This window comes from Lactuca virosa, chromosome 2 (genome assembly GCF_052849685.1).
Source record: "Lactuca virosa cultivar CGN04683 chromosome 2, Lactuca_virosa_CGN04683_v6, whole genome shotgun sequence".
Lineage (NCBI taxonomy): Eukaryota > Viridiplantae > Streptophyta > Magnoliopsida > Asterales > Asteraceae > Lactuca > Lactuca virosa.
Genome location: NC_136427.1, coordinates 11,743,668 through 11,761,181, shown reverse-complemented (window position 1 = coordinate 11,761,181; position 17,514 = coordinate 11,743,668). Strand labels below are relative to the sequence as shown.

Below are 17,514 nucleotides of genomic sequence, written 5' to 3'. Positions count from 1 at the left end.
GACACGCAAACAATGACACTCAGTGATTTACGATACGCATTTTTGTGTGTCCTAAAAATATCGTCCGTTTTTAAAAAAATGAAGGATAGAGGACACGCATTTTTGCGTGCCCTAAAATTAGTGTCCAGTAAAAAATATTAAAAACACGGAGGGCACCTATATTAAAATGAGTGTCGTGTAGAGATGTCGCTTTATATTTATTTAATGAAATCGTGCGTTTTCTTCTTTCGCAGCTGGGGGGAAATGAAAATCCCAAAAGTTTGAAAGGCCGCCATTTTACCTCTACCATATTTCCATCGTTGTTTCTCTCACTGATCAATACCCAAAAAAAACCCTAATATCATCGTCACTCCTCTTTTCTCGCACAACAAGAATCTACGACGCCGATCATGAAGTTCTCAAAGTGTTCAAAGGATTAGGAATCGAGATCATTAGCAGGCTAGGAAACGGATTCCTGAGAGATATAAGCACAAGTCAGGATCGAAGGGGGCTGTAACAAATGTTGTCTCATGACGTAGGTCATTGAAAAGGGAAATTCACCATTTTCATATTCATTAGGTCTCCAAAAGTTCCAAATGGGGAAAATGATCAGTTGACTCACTGAATCATTTTATTTGTTCATGTTCCTTTCTTGAGGTTGTCTAATACCGAAGATGTTGATCAATTCCTTGATCTGAGCCCTGATTTCTTTTCTATTTTCGGTTTTGGAAAGAATAATCTTTGATATGCACTGATGATTTCTTTTTCTTTTCTTGAGGTTGTCTAAAACTCCCATTTTTATATTTTACCTTTTTTCGATATGCTTTGGGGCTCATCGAGTGTTGCCCGGGTCGGTGGTAGCCAACATAAGAATCTGTGATGTAGATGAAAGGAACATGAACAGATAGAGGTGCACGAGCGTCAATGCGAAATGAAAGGTAACCACATCAGGAACAAAAATTTGGTTCTTTCTTTTTCTATAATTTTGCTCGCTCTTTTACCATCCCTAAATAAAAATCTATTTTGATCTTCAAATTTTTGTGTTCGAATCCTATATTTCTAGGGCTTTGTCAAAGGGAACGTGTTACCAAACGGAGTTGCTTTTATCATCCTAGATTGTCCAAAAGCTCTCAACGCAATGAATATAGGTAACATGTTTTTTCCTTATAGCTTCTCTTCCAGCCATAATCATCGACAAATTTAACCCCCTTAGATGTTGCTTTCGATGTACAAATTAATACAAATGAGAGTAATTATATGATTATAATCATAATCGACTATAATAAAGTTGGGATAGTGTTTGAGCTTTGTTGTTTGAAATTTAATAACCAGATAACGATTGATTAATCTAGGATACAGAAATTTGGTTAATATCAACTATCTCAGTTCTTAACAGATGGAATTAGTATTGGAAAGATGAAATTTTATTCACTTGAGGTCTAATTTCTCTCTTTGGAGGTAGATCCATTATTAATGATCTACATGGTTTTTCACTACAGTTTGGTGATGAGTTTAATATGAATCTATTGATCTTGGTTAAACACTTGCTTAGATGATAAAAACATATATTTTTCAAAACAGCCCTTTTTTGCAAATAAACTCATAGTTTACCAACACTGATTCTACTTATACTATCTTTTTTTATATTTACTTTCCTGATAATATTTTTCAGAATTAGGTTGATGTTGAGCCCCTTTTCTTAGAATTTCTCAAAAATAGTGTCAAGTTTTATAAGAGGTTGTGTTCATAAAAAAACAGTTGTTGTGATTTCTTATAATTCTTTGTATATAATCTGGTATTTTTAGCTGGTGTTGACCTACCCATGTCAAGCCATTCTGGGGTGCCGACATACCCTCCGGTCTATCTCAACCGAACACGGGGACTATTTCACCCCTTACTACTAACACATAATATCATATCATAATCATGCTGTCAGACATATCTGGGGTGTCCGACCTACCCATTGGCCCTAGCGACCGGATCGGGGACTAGTCCCCTACTACTGATACTATCTCACATAACATAACAACTAGAAAACTAGCATCCTCACATATCTAGCAATCTAGCATACTCGCATATCCAACAATAATAGACCAGACAATTATCACAAAGATAATCATCCCAACTAACAATTACTAGTGGGCCGGCCTTGGTGCCTTAGACCCACTTCTACTGGAAGGTAACTCACCTCGATGTCGTGTAGTGTCTGAACTGTCCTCGACGTGAAGGTCGGCTCTCCTCGACTCCTCAATCCCTACACGACAACCTTCAAGTCATCAATCGAAGATATAACCCAACCAGGGTCAATACCAAAACCAGGCAAAGTCAACATTGGTCAAAGTCAACATCCAGTTGACCAGACTCGCCGAGTTGGTCTACCAACTCGTCGAATCCATGCTCCACTAACCCGATCCAACCCCGACACCACTCGTTGAGTCTAGCGAGAACTCGTCGAGTTTTCCTTCATTCAAACCAGCGGGACCATCTTCATCCGACTCGCCGAGTTCTTCTTTCAACTCGGCGAGTTCATCTCCCTCATAAGAAAGTGTCCAGTCTATGACTCGCCGAGTTGTATGAACAACTCGTCGAGCCCATCTTCAAAGGTTGGGAGATTGCCTTGGACTCGCCGAGTCTGTTCATACACTCATCGAGTCCCATGATTCCGAGGTCCCTTTACGAGTCTAAACATTTACGGGACTTCTTTCCCGAACCACTGGTCCAACCACAGAAGGGATTTAGTGGTCATTATATACTGACTCGCCGAGTTCCATGAACAACTCGTCGAGTCCCTTCTTGACCCTTACTATACAGTCGATTTAAATGGGTCTTAACACGTCAAAACCATAGATCTGGCCTCCTAATGTCCATTTTATACGTAAAGTTCCAAACTTGGTGTACATGCATGGGGTTTTTGGCTCAAAAATCCATAAAAGGTGCTCTACAATGTGCACGGGGCTCTCATGGCCATAGAGTTGGCACCTTTATGCCATGAGACCCCTCCAATGACTCAGATCTGAAAGTAGAACCCCATGAATCACTTCCCAAATCCGAAAATGGCTTAGAAAGCCCTAAATGCACCCAAAATCTAAGCCCTAAAGATGAACAACCAAATGGAAGACCAAAACAGGGGGCATTTACCTTGATTGAGCTGAAGATGGAATAAGATCTCTGGATCTACAAGCCCCAACTCGAATTCCCAAGCTTCTTCCTTCCTTTCAAGCTTCACAAACCACCCAAAAGCACCAAAAATGGCCTTAGATCACTCAAAGCGGCTAGGGTTTCGATGAGAGGTGTTCTGGGAGCATAAGGGACAATGGAGGCTGCAATAAGACGTTTAAATAGGGTGCAAACCCTCAAATTTAGGGTTTTACTCAAACAGCACCTACTCGGCGAGTCAGTCTACCGACTCGTCGAGTAGGTCACTTAAAATGTCTACGGATCCCGACTCTACTCGACGAGTTGGGCCTCCAACTCGTCGAGTCCCAGAGAAAAACATAAGAATACTTGAATTAACTGCGTACCGGGAATCAGGTGTTACAGTAATTTCGTGTCGTAACTGCGCGTCGTAAACGCGCGTCGTCTATAGACGACACGCAAAAGCGTGTCGCCTCTCGTTATGACAGGGTCTTCCTTGACATGCATTTGTGTGTCGTCTGAGCGTTTCACGACACGCATTGCACGTCGTAAAAGGCTGTTTTTCTAGTAGTGCATTTTTTTAATTTTGATTGGTTCACAATCAATCCTACATCCACCCAATAATTAGTTAAAATACACAAACCTATATATATATATATATATATATATATATATATATATATATATATATATATATATATATCGTCATTTTCATGCATTCTCGCTAATTATTATTTATTTTTGTTCTCACACATCGTTTTTCAGGCATTTTCATTCTGATAGAATACGACCCAAATAAACATTCTGACAACATTCTGACAAAAATGAGAATAATAATAGTAAGTGTATAATAACCTTATAGACAGTTTAATTAGTGAGAATGTGTGTTAATGACAATAGTTATGTAAGACTGAACGTATTTATATTATCAAACAACATATTTTCTTTATCATTCTCATAACATATGATATCCGCACAATAATTAGTTAGAATACTTGAACCTAGCTCTCTTTATCTCTCTCTCTCTCTCTCTCTCTATATATATATATATATATATATATATATATATATATATATATATATATATATATATATATATATATATATATATATATATATATATATATGCCTAGGTTATTGTGTTGTAACTAATTATTGTGTGGATGTAGGAATGATTGTGGGCCAATCATTTTACTTATTTTAAGAAAGTGAATAATACATATTTTTAAATTAAAGATAATTAAAAAATATCATCTAATTTCATTCTTAGGGTATTTTAGTCAATTAACATAAATTTAAAAATGGAAAATTTCATATTTTAAGGGATAATAGATTCTATTAATTTTAAAAATCTAATTGTAGGGATGATAATTCTCTTAATTCGGATATTTTAACAGAATATGTTCATCAATATATTGAAAAAGAACAAATATTTTTGAACCATAAAAGAATACACATTCTGATAGAATTTATATTTTGATTTAATGAACTTCTTGAAGAATCTCAAAATTTTGGATACAAGTTAAATTTTTTTCATTACATTCTTAGAAAAGAAAAATTATATACTATTCTGTGGTAATGTTACACTTATTAATAACAAAGAAACGCAATATATAAATCATTCTACTAGAATATACTATTAGATATAGTTTTTTCATTATATTGTAAATTATTCTGTTAGAATAATCCATTCTTTTTGGAAGATTGGTGGTCATTGTTCATCTTCATCCCATACAATATTATCCAACATTTAGGCCCTCCCCTTCTCTTTGGTTCATTTCCAGCATGCTAACCCTAAGCTATTTCAAAATACGCTCACATTCTGTGAGATTGACATTCTAAAACAAAATTCACAAAAAAAAAACATACAAAAGCTAATAAGAATATATCAAGAAAGAGATCGGTAGGTAAGTGGGCTTACAAGATTACATTATGTGGTGTGTTTGGTAATTCACTGCTTAAGTTAACTTGGAACTCAAGATTCTATTCTGACAAAATCGAAATTCAAGATTCCATTCTAGTAGAATGTTGTAAGGTTCATATGTACCCTGTTTTGCTTCAATATCTCTCGTTGTTTCAATTATCTAAATATAAAGAATAATTGACATTAAGAGGCATTAAAAAAAACAAAACTAACAAGCTAAACAGAAAAAATGACTACACAATTGACATAGCAGTAACTTCTTCAACCATATCCGATTTGATCAGATGAATTCAACAGAATTCCGACCATACATAAAAATTCATGGCTTGCAGAATGTCGTAGAATCAAAATCTAACCTGCCAAAAGCATTAAAATTCTTAACAACACCATAAATAGTCTGAATTTTAGGGACATGAACAGTTGTACAATCTAGGATTTCATCTACATAAACAAAATTTTGAAGACTTATCAAGTGAGGTTCGACACATAACTAGTATAGCAACTATACAACAAAATTCTGAAGTCTACCCATTCTTAATTTCCTAGTTCATTCTTCACTTCTTAATATGACCTGCAACAGTTAACAATAAAGTTTTTTAATCAGATAGCCACACGAGAAGCTGAAAACGAGTTACATCAGGCCATCAATTCATTTATTGAAAGCGATCCAGATAACTTCCAGTTTGGTCAAACAACCTTCTCCATAAATTCATAGCAGATGATGAATACATGTACATAAATTATATTTACTGATATATAAAAGTATGTAGGAAAAAAAGACCTCGGTTTACTAGTTTTGCTATTAAGTCAATTGTAGAGTTACAGGCAGCGATTGCAAGTGCTAGGGTTCATCCGATAGATTCTCCAAGCAAATAAATTGGCTTATTTTGGAGACAAACCATGCTCAATCTTCATAGTTTCTTTTTTTTCTTCATCCCCATAAGAAGCAACACCAATATTCTTGGAGGTAGCAGAGAGATGAATGAAGGGAAACACAGGTGGTTCACCCCAAGATCAAAATCATTATCAAAATTGGAATGATGGAATTTAAATAGAGAGACGATTTAAACTTGTGGAAGAATTGGAAATTCTAATATCGATGAACGAATGGAAGAGATTGATTGCAGGTTCTCCTTTTTGTTGGAAGACATCGATGACGGAAGGGAGGGATAAGGTTACTACGCTAACGAATAAGAAAGGGGACCAAACGGTTGTAGATAAGAAAGGGGGAGAAATTAGATTAAAAGTGATTGATAGCATGATTATAGGGACTATTTGTGGAAGCTATTTATCAAATTACTAAATTACGTTTGTTTGTTTATTTAATTATTTAAATTTTTATTTAATTTTGATTGGCCCACAATCATTCCTACATCCATACAATAATTAGTTAGAATAGTTGAATCTATATATATATATATATATATATATATATATATATATATATATATATATATATATATATATATATATATATAGACACACACACACACACACACACAGAGAGAAAGAGAGAGTTAGGTTCATATATTTTCAACAAGTATTGTGTGCACATATGGACCAATCAGAATTTAGCAAAAATTAACTTTGTAAATAAATCAATAGGGGTAAGTTAGTAATATTACATTTATATTAAATAAATTCCAAAATTAAAATTAGATCATATCCTTATAAAATTGCAATCAAATTTTAAACCCTATAAAAACCACTACCCCTTCCTCACTATCAACATAGAAATAATCAACATTTTTGTTTCACATTCAATTCACTTGCAAACAACCGACCCCTTTTCTTCCTCACAACGTGAACAAGGCGCAACCACTATCGATGCCCTCCTCATTCCTTATAGCTATCGTTGTTGATGTATTATTTACCTACATCAGCCGGCCAACAGCACATCGCAACCAAGGTTTCTGCTCGTTGTTTAGATTGAATATATCTCGGTGTTTGGTGTTTAGTTTATGGTGTTTTCCTACATTGATGAAACCAAGGTATGTCAGCATCATTGATTGTACAAAAATTATTGTATTTGATTATTTTTACAAGAAGTTTTTTTTTCTAAATAAAACATGAAGATGAATTCAATCCTATGTTGTGCAAATCATTCCCAGGTAATTGATTTGGAATTTAAAACCAAGATGCAAATCGATTATCTTTTCTAAATAAAATGGAATTCAAAATTATGATGCAAATAAATTTTATTTTCTAAATAAATGAAATCTATCAAATTGAAACTTTTACAGTCACAATTTTTTATGCAAATCGTTCTCTTCTAATTAATTTGGAATTCGAAAGTATAACCCTTTTGTAACATATATATTATTTTGTGTTATTTACTTTTTTCTAAAGTGAGTTTGTCTTAGACTGAAGAAGAATTGGGGTGAAGAGTAGTGATGATATTATTATTATCTGACCATTTCAAATATTGATTATATTTTTGTATTATTTGATTATTTTATTATTGCATTCTCAAGTTATGTTTTGACTCTAAAATATTGGCTTCTTTTATGATAATGTCTAACAAGTGTTTGTTGAAATGTCTAAAAGATAATCTAAAAAATCTAACCATGTGGTATGTATTCTGTCAGAATCACTAACAACACATGTTTTATGTAATATTTACATTCTCATAGAATGCACATGTTTTTTATTGCAGTTTTAGGATTATATTCTATTAGATTAAATTACAATTCTTTAATGTATTATATATTCTGTCATGTTTTTTTATTCTCTTAGAATGCACTAAATTTTTTAATATTTGAAAGTTGATTATGATTTTTTTTTGTTGATTTAGATTTTGAAGAGGCTACCATTGATGTAGAAAAGGAAGAAAACGTGGAGAATGAGAGTGTATTCAACGGAAATGTATTCTGCCACACTGTATAGAGTGTTTCTTCACAATAATATTCTTCTAGAATGTATTAATGTTTTTGTTAGATTTTGATTTTTTTTAACCATTCTTAGTTTTAATCTTTAAGAACAAATATAATTCTTAAACCATTATTAGTCATATTTGTTCCAGAATAAATGTAATAATTGTTTATAGTCTTATTCTTTACGAATTAACGTAATTAGTGATTCTTAAGGAATAAAATCTGTATTCTTTAGAAAATGTTATTCTTGATAATGTTGTATAATTCTTTAAGCATGCTAATTATAAAAATATCTTAAATAGAACCATATTCTGCAAGAATAAAATCGAAAATATATTTACTGGTTTATGGTTGACTTTCGGTCATTTTGGCATAATAAAACCGGTTATTATTAAAATTATATTAGAATTAAATTAAAATTTTCAGATTTTTAAAAATAAGGGAACTAATTATCCCTTAAAATCTAAAAATTTCATTTTTTTAATATAGGTTAATTGACTAAATACCCTTATGCTGAAATTTGTATGATTATGTGGTATATGTTTACTTATTGTAATATCATAGACATTCAGATCATGACCATTAATTCTACTCATCCTTTGGTTCAGAATTGCCCTTACGAGCACACAATAGATGTAAGAAATATATATATATATATATATATATATATATATATATATATATATATATAGGTGATGGTTCAAATAAAAACTCTAAATAAAGTGAGAACGATTCTTAGCCAATCATTTTCTTTAATTAAGTTATTTTTGGTTATTAATAAAAATATTATTCAAAATTGTATTAATAAATATGTAGGGGTAAAGTGGTAATTGTATTTTAAGATAATTATGGAAATAAGAGAAATTTGTGGGATTCTTAAATTTTTGAAATTCATAATTTCAGATTTTTTAGATTTCAAAATTTTAATTTACTAACGTTTTAAATCTTGTATTCATTGTAGAATATATAATACTTTAGGTAAATACCAATTAACAATGCATATTCATAATAGAATACATATTAATTCATACAATCCAAAATCATAACAGAATATATAAACATAAAAACTCATTCATATTTATAATATATAACATTCTTTATTGAATTATGAGATAAGCATACATTTATATATATAAGTCATAATGAACTAATATCGTATATAGAAAGATGAGTTTATACAAAAATAAATAAATAAATAATAGCATACAAGACAATAAATTGATATAATTTCTATGTATTCAACTAATTTCTTCTATCTCAATGATCTTGGTGTTGAGTATATTTCTTCTTGGTCTTGACTATGTTTCTTTCGTTGAGCTTTTTTAAGCTGTAGGTACACAAAAAATCATAAACAGTAACACGTATATAAAAATTCATAGCAGAATAACAATAAAACAAGAGTTTGTATATATAAATTCATGATAGAATATCAGTAAAACAATATTTTGTATATATGAATTCATAATAGAATAACAATAAAACAAAAGTTTGTATATATAAATTCATAACAGAATAATAATAAAGCAAAAGTTTGTATATATAAATTCATAATAGAATAACTATAAAACAAAATATATATAATAAATATCAATATCCATAATAGAATATGCAAACATGAATAACAAATGAAATTCAATTTCATTCCTTTTACAATATATTTTTAACAAAATAAAAAGTTGTCAAATAAATTCTTAAAAGAATAAATAAAATGAGATTCAATCTCATTCACTTTACCATATATTTTTAAATGTATAAGAAAATCATATTCAATTTCTTATGTACATGAGTTATTCCTTTAAAAATATATATAAAATAATAATAAGCAGAAGATGTTAGGTCACTAAGATTCATAATCAAGTGATCTTTAATCAAGAAGTGAATCTTAAATTATAAAGCCATGTTTAATCAAGAAGTAAGTCTCTTAAGAACGAGCGTGCACTAGACCAAGAAAAAGAAAATATAATGAAAAAATACATGTTTTTTTTATTAGCCTTAAATTATATAAAAACACAGTGGAAAAGGTATTCTTGATCTGTACTTACTATCATAGTGACGAAAAAAGCTTTGCAATCAAAACCAAGAATTGCAATATTATGTATTCTTAACTTTATAAATTCAATTAACCAAACAAATGCAATAAATAATTCTCTCTACAGGAAGAAAAATAGTCATACATCTACTAACATTTCAATTACAAAAAAAAAATCAATAAAAAACCGATTTTAGTAAGAAAAACAACTATCTATGTAATTTGAATTAGATGAAGAACACACAAACACATGCCATTTATTTCATGAACAAAACGATTTCAGAAAATCAATTTTACGAACAAAACTATTTCAGAAAATCAAGTTCGTTGAGAAAAACGATTTCAGTTATTTGTAGCAATAGATCAAACACTTGGTGCTCACTAAAAAAAATCACTCATTTTGTCATGAAGTTAAGCAGAAGTGCAGAACCCTTACCTTTCCTGAAGAATAGGGAATCGTTTTCAGTTATTTGTGCAAAGAAAACAATAACAATAGGTTTCAATCGTCCTATGTCATGTGTGTCTTCTGTGGCCTCTCCTGTCAAATCGATGATATAGTGTGGGTAAAAAACAAATTATTAACAATAACTTCCCCCTTACATACAGTTTTGCAGGTTTGATGGTGAAGAAGATGTGATTGAAATCTAATAAGTAATTAAGAAATGATTTACAACATGATGTTCATGGAAATTGAGGCATAGTTCCAGAGACGGCAATGGGTAAGAAGTCGTCGGCTTCAATCTTGTGATTAGGGGTTTACTAAAACATATACTATAAACTATAAATACAGGGTTACCATAAAAAATTAGCTATAATTTAATTTAGTAATTAATGACCAAAGAAAATACCTAAAGTGCCCTTTTATTAATATTTAATTTATTTGATTAATTAAATAAAACGATTGGCTGAGAATTGTTCTCACGTTCTCACAATAATTGTTGTTTTTATTTGAACCTACTTCTATATATATATATATATATATATATATATATATATATATATATATATATATATATATATATATATATATATATATATATATAGAGAGAGAGAGAGAGAGAGAGAGAGAGAGAGAGAAAGAGAGAGAGAAAGAGATATATTCAAGTATTCTAACTAATTATTGTGCGGATGTAAGGACAATGTTATTCTATGAGAATTACTTAAAGAATAAGTTGTTTAGCAATGCAAATACGTTCAACCTTACAAAAATATCGTCATTTTCATGCATTCTGACTAATTATTATTTACTTTTGTTCTCACACATCGTTTTTCACTCATTTTCATTCTGACAGAATACGACTCAATAAACATTCTGACAACATTATGACAGAAATGAGAATAATAATAATAAGCGTAATAACATTATACACGATTTAATTAGTGAGAATGTGTGTTAATGACAATAGTTATGTAAGATTGAACGTATTTATATTATCAAACAAAATATTTTCTTTATCATTCTCAAAGAATAGCATTATCCATACGTCCGCACAATAATCAGTTAGAATAGAATAACCTAAGCTTATATATATATATATATATATATATATATATATATATATATATATATATATATATAAACATTGTTTGCAATTATATGGGAAATAGAATAAATTTAATCGACCTTTACTATCAATTAAAACAAATCATATTTCTTGGTTGGGTATGCATTTCCCCAACATTTCTCATCTCTTTCTCTTTTTCAAGTTAATCGTGTACTTAATAAAAGTTGTGTTTGTTAATTATACCCAATTTTCTATGCCGATGTTTAGAGTTTTTTCTTTGACAAAAGAAGTGTTTTTGAAAAACTTATTTAATTGTATGATCCCTGTATGCATTTTTTCTGAGGTTTAGTTCAAACCTCAACTTTTTTGGCGTGAAGGTCCTTTTAGGCTAGTTTCATCGTAGAATTGATCCCGGTAAACTTGAAAAGACTAATTTGCCCTTTTACTTAAATATTTTTTTTTCTTTTATTTAATTATAAATGTTAAATCAAATAAAAAAATGGGATCTCTCTCTTCTCTCTCTCTCTCTCTTAGGAAAAAACCCACCCCTCCATCGATTTCTTCTTCCCAATGGGTTAAAAATAATTGCCTTCTTCCTACAAATTTGATTATGATTATTCAATCAATAACTTCAGTAAACACTTTCTCTACATTCGCATCTCTCAAAGCAGATGTCTCAATAAAAATACAAAGATTCTTTCTCAGAAATGACTTCCCGACCTCCGTCAAAACAGTAACATCGTAGACCTGGAGTGCACCGGTTGCACCACGGTAGTTGGCTTCTGTGATGCTCGAACTTTCTTGTAGCCGGAATTATCCCTGGTTTGAAGCATGATGAGCTTTCCGTCGATGTGGAGGGTTTTGGTGGCGAAATTAAATCCGATGGTGGAAGGTTGTGTTGTGTTGGGGTTTATCAAAAGGAAAAAAAAAAAGTTTTGGGGCTCAATTCGTTTTTTTTATTGTTAGAACTGAAGGGGGGATGGAGGATTTATGAGATCTGTATGTGATTTCAGATTGAGGCGGTGGGGGGGGGGGGGGGGAGGGATTTTCAGGGATGCAGATGTCCAGATCAAAAATCGTTTTGGAACATTACAAATCATTGGAGGTTAAAACTCGTTCATCACTATCCTCAGATTCCACAAACAACAATTTTCCTCGATTTTCACCTTTTCAAATCAAACACTCTTGTTTACCCACCAACATCTCAATCTTCCTCTGTTCATCGGAGGTGAAATGAAAGCACCATCAAAACACCAACTCTTTAATTTTGATAGAAATCGGTATGAATTCATTGTCAGACTCCTTCCAAATCAACACATTACCATCAAAGTTTTAGCATCGATTCATCATGTTTAATTTGTTGTGATTTGATATTGTTGATTGCTATATTATACAGATTATCTCGTACCTCTAGTACAACCACTTCCAACAGAAAAAAAAAAAAAAAAAACAGAGAGATGAGATCTTGGTTATCTCCGGTAATAATGTAAACTATATGATTTTGTTTTCCCTTTTTGTACTTGAATAAATCGATACTTGTTTTTATCTGGAACGATATTGGTTTTTATCTGAAGTATTGTAGATGGAGCTGGGTGGTTGTTGGTCGGGTTGTAGGTTGTGACTGATTGTAGCGGATGAGAGAGAGAGGTGGGTCTTTTTGATTTGATTTAACATTTATAATTAAATAAAAGAAAAAAAAATATTTAAGTAATGGAAAAAACAAATTAAAAGGGCAAAGTAGTTTTTTCAAGTTTAGATGGGACCAATTTTACAATGAAACTAGCCCAAAATGACGATGAAGCCAAAAAAGTCGAGATTTGAACTAACCTCAGAAAAAATACATACCACATGACCATTTTTGCAATTTTGTCTTAAAGATATTTACCTAACAAGGTAATTTTTCCTTTTAATAAGAAAAAATATAATCTGGTAATAAACTTACCCTAAACCATTGTTTACGATCGATGGAAAGCCGCAAGGATGAAATTACCAACTACACCATCTTTGATTCGTCTCTCCGGCCACACCAGACTTGACCTCCGTTACTCCTCCAGCCTGCGATTCCTTCTCTGGTTCGATATTCAACATCATCTCAGCTTCAATTATAACAGTTCCATCCTTAATCGCATGACGCCGACACAAAGACTTGCCATCGGAGACACCGGAAAACAGATAACCTAGGGTTTTTTCTTGTTAATTTTGAAAATCATTTGTGGTTTTCGAATTTCTTCCGTGAAATCTCTCTGTTTTCTTGAGTGAATCAGTTGATTTCCTTTTGAAGCTAGATTAGCAGGGATTGTTTAAGTTGAGTTTTGTATCAAAGGGTTCTTTGTGGTGCCGATGCTAATTTTTGAATTGTAATTTGTTACGAACCCGTGAAAACCAAAAATTAAGTCCAATTGCTATGCTAAAGAATGTTTGGATCTGATTTTTGGCTGCTTGAACATGATTCATAAGCTAAAGAATATTAATTAGATTTGTTAATTTCCAAAAAGTGTTCATTTGATCTGTACTTAATCATAATATTCCGGTTAAAGTGGATATGTTGATATGCCTGCTAAGCATTTGTTAAAATGCCCATATTGAAAAAAAAAAAATCTTTGCTGTGAATGTTGTTGACTAGCTGCTATTATTTTCATAGACCTTATTCACCATTGAATGTTGTAACATCCTGGAATATGAAAGGTGGCCGACTTATTTGGAATGTCCATGGAAAGTTTCACAAATCCAAGATTGAGAAGTGAGAAAGGAAATGAAGATGACAAGAAGGGCTCAATTCGTTTTCCTTTTGTAACTTTATTATCCAAGCTTCACATATGTTTTGTGAAGCATTTTTGTAACTTCTTTTAGAACATTTTGAATAAGTTAATTGCTTTTATTTGTAAATATTGTTTCTAATTTGGTTTTTGTAAGAAGCCTTTGTTGGTTTATATTTAAAAAATTATTGATTATAATGATGTTTCTAAAAAAATTGGTAACATTGACAGCAAAAACTAAAAAAAAATCAAAAGAATTTATATTAAAAAAATAAATAATAACTTAAGTGAAATTTTCATCACTATGTGATATGAATATTGGCTTTATTTTTGTTCATGTTACGTCTGAAACAAAGAAAAGAAAATGACTCTTTTAATAACTTATTTTGGTAAATAAGTTTAAAAGGATACCTATCGGGTAAAAAAGTTTTTCAAAAACACTTAGGTGTCATTTGGTTCACTGGAATCCATTGGAATCCAATTCCATCACTTTCCTTTGTTTGGTTCAAGCTTTCACAAGGAATTGAATTTCTAAATGAGTCAAATTTTCCTTCCAACGAAGGAAAATAAATTTCATCAAAAAACTTAAGGAATTAAAATTCCTTTCAAATGAGAATGTTGAATGTTACCATATGACCCATTTTACTTTTAACACTACCTATGAAACCTCTCTATCGCCGCCATCACCGCCACCTCCACCTCCTCCACTACCCACTACCACTGCTACACACCACAACCACCCATCATCACGACCACCGGTACCTCCGTTACCACCACCCTCCACCTACTAGTACCGTCACCTCCATCACCGCCGACCACTGCCACCGCTACCCACCACCTTATCACCACCTCCTCCACGACCACCACCTCCTCCACCACCACACATCACCACCGTTACCACCCGCTACACACCACCTCTACCACCACCACCACTGCCATAACCACCCAACACCACCACTATCACCATCACTCTCCACCTCCACCATCACACTACCTTCCACCTCCACCACAACTCACCACCGTGACCATACCATCACTGCCACCACCACCGTCATCACCTCCGCCACCAACACCAACACCAACACCTTCGCCACCACCTTCATCACCACCACCGTTACTACCACAATTGCCACCTCCATCACTACACCACCCACCATCTCCGCCACTACTCATGACTGCCACCATCACCATCACAATTACTACCACCACCACAGTCATCACCTTCGCCACTACCTACCATCACCTCCATCGCCATCATCATCACTATTTCCACCATCAACATCATTGGCACCATCACCATCATTTATTAATTTTATAATTTATATAATATATTTTTACATATAAGATATAAAACAAAGAAAAAAAACAAAAAAAAGGAAAAAGGAAATCTTGTTATTTTATATTATATCAGTTCCATTTTCTGCCAACAAACATAATATGGAATTGGATTCAAATTTCATTTTTGCCAACCAAACAGAATATAGAATTGAATTGCAATTCCCGACAGATTCCAATTCTTTAACAAATTCCAAATCCATCAAAAACATTCTGCGAACCAAACTCCACCTTACTTTTCAAAAACTCAATTCAGAAACGGGTAAAGTGTTTGTGTGCAGTCTATAACGACATAAGTGAATTGAATGTGACTTCCAAATTTAAGCAATAATAATGAAGATCGAGTATAAGTCAAAGGCTCAACCGGTTAAGAAATCAGCTAAAAGATAAGGATTCAAGAGTGCGAGAAGATTATCAGGGTAAAATCCCTAACCCTAAATATTGGTACGCCAATATATCAAATTGCGAGTCTTGTTGAATGAAAAAAACATGCTCAAAAATCAGTGTAAGGTATGTTATATCACGTAATTATAGTTACCGATTACAAATCAGTGCTTAATATTTTAAGACAATAGTTTGTAACTTTGTATACTTTAGGATTTGACATGTTCAATATACAATAACCTCAAGATGCAGGGTAGTATCCTTAAGAGTAAGTTTGGGAGTTTAGGTGTTTAGTCTCTTAGTTGTTTGGTTTAATTGATGGATATATCAAATCTGCAGGTATTAGTAGTTATATTATCAAGAAATAAGTAGAAAGAACAGACGAAGTAACAATAAAAGTTGTTATGGCAACTGATTATATTTTGTTTTTTTAATAGTGTGAAGTTTAGTTGTTGGCATATTTGTGATTGTTGAGGTTATGTTGGGCCTATTCTTCATAGACAAGGATACTCATCATATAGGAGAAGCCATAGAGATATTAATATACCTTTGTTGGCTGAAAAGGGTCTTAACCCTACGATTATGGTTGAAACAACAGAGATGTAAGATGTTACCACTTGGGCGTTTATTGAGGGCATATGTGAAGTCCTGGTCTTGATTCCATAATAATTATGTCCTAGGAAACCTAAAGGTCTGGCAGAACTTGTAACCCTGATGATGTTGTTCTGTTGATTATCAATTAGAAAGATTCACAACTTGAGCATGTGTTTATTCAAGGAAGCAAAGTTTGGTGTGTGTCATTATCCTACCAAATGATTATTAGTATTCATTTCAATTCTATTTCTAACTACATGTCTAATTTTATTTATTTATTTATTTATTTAATGTTTTATTGCTTTGTTTCTACATCATGCAACTTTTCTGGCTTCAATGGTAAAAGGTCGAGGTTGGGCTGTTGCTGTGAGAGCTCAGGTAAGGATAAAAACGATTGCAGTTTGTGGGAGACAAATAGTACTTTCATAAGATTTGTTTATTACAATATTCTACTTTGAAAAATCTACCCACTTATAACAATCTCATCCAACTATTTACACGACAATTTTCACTGCTATGATTGGTAGAATTTTCAAAGTACATACATGGTTGTAATATGCTGAAATGAAAGTAAGATGCTATAATTGACAAAGAAATGAAAGTACGTTGTTATTACTTGCATTTTGTCCAATTATTAAAACTCTGAACTTAAATTGTGTCAACGCACCATGATCTCTCCTTTATTTCAAATTTATTAGTACATATCTTGTTGACCCCCTTGAAGATGGACATGTTCATCTTCTTTGCGCATAATTTATATATATAAATTTTTTGGGTGGATCAAAATTTGTTACATTCTTATTTCCTGCCTAATACATATCAAACGGAAGTATAAAAATGAGCCAAAGGGAAACTACTTATCAGTATAAAAAATTTACTTTTCTTTTCTGGCACTCCTGCTAATATAAATGAAAGGAACATTTGAACAATAATGTAGTTTAAGAGAAATTTTTAACAATAAAATACTTGGAAAAAGAAACAATAGAAATGTAAAAAAATA

At 32.0% G+C, this 17,514-nt stretch overlaps 1 long non-coding RNA gene across 1 annotated transcript; it reads left to right on the top strand.

Annotated features, from left to right (window-relative positions):
- Positions 1–15,767: 15,767 nt before the first annotated feature.
- LOC145158890 (uncharacterized) lies at positions 15,768–17,129 on the top strand. Its single transcript, XR_013737350.1, has 2 exons — positions 15,768–16,046; positions 16,861–17,129. It is a non-coding gene; the product is annotated as an uncharacterized LOC145158890 (long non-coding RNA).
- Positions 17,130–17,514: the final 385 nt, after the last annotated feature.